The 804-nt window shown below is 57.7% G+C and overlaps 1 protein-coding gene across 1 annotated transcript in view; it reads left to right on the forward strand.

The window, feature by feature from the left end:
- RSPH14 (radial spoke head 14 homolog) overlaps positions 1-804 on the forward strand; it is a 53,128-nt gene that overhangs the window by 8,483 nt on the left and 43,841 nt on the right. The gene's annotated exons all lie outside the window — the stretch shown is intronic.

The raw sequence follows: 804 nt of genomic DNA on the forward strand, positions 1-804 counted from the left end.
ACGGAAAGGCAGTCTATGTATTCATACAGTGAATACCTGAATAAGAACAAGAGAGGCCCCGCAAGCTAGACGACATCATAGGAAGAGCTCTAAATGGTAATAAAACCATTAGTGCCTGACAGAAGCAGGACTATAGTTCCATCTCGCTTCTTGATTGGCAGCTCACTCGCAGTCTTCTTTGCTAATTACAAGCGTAGTTCCGTCAGCTTGTTTAGACCCGTGGAGGGCGGGACGAACATGGTGCTCAGAAGACGCTGCTGTGCAGACGCAGGCCTGCAAAGGAATAAGGATGGTGATTTTCAAATCGGGGCGCTGCTGGCCGCCCACCTTAAAGAGGACCCCATGACCAGGGCCATGCTAACAATCGGTTCACCCAGCTCCGCAGGAAACTCCACCTGCGGGCCCTGCCAACAGGCTGACTCCCACCACGAGCCCCACCCCACCCCACGTTGTCATGACAACAACCAGGGTTTGGGGCGAGCTGCTCTGAGAGGAGAGGGAGGGCGTGCCCATGGGACTGTCCAAGACAAACCCCGGGGGCTGAGGCTGAGAAGGTGAGAGGAAGAGGCGGGGACACAAAGTCACACCACGCATCCACCCCTGCCACCCCCCACCCCACCCGGCCCCTCTCTGACAGCTCTCTTGGTGGTTCCCACCTCTGGCCTTGTCTCCAATCCGGCTTGCACCTGATCTGGTCAGAGCTTGGCGGTCACTCGCTGTTGTCAGCCATCCCATGCACCACGGCCGCCATCGCCACGGTGTATTCCAGGGCCCTTCACGCGGCTGGGTTGGTTGCGGTTGACG

The sequence above is a fragment of the Echinops telfairi genome, unplaced genomic scaffold (assembly GCF_000313985.2).
Source record: "Echinops telfairi isolate 266 unplaced genomic scaffold, ASM31398v2 ScPeMD7_29;HRSCAF=101, whole genome shotgun sequence".
NCBI lineage: Eukaryota > Metazoa > Chordata > Mammalia > Afrosoricida > Tenrecidae > Echinops > Echinops telfairi.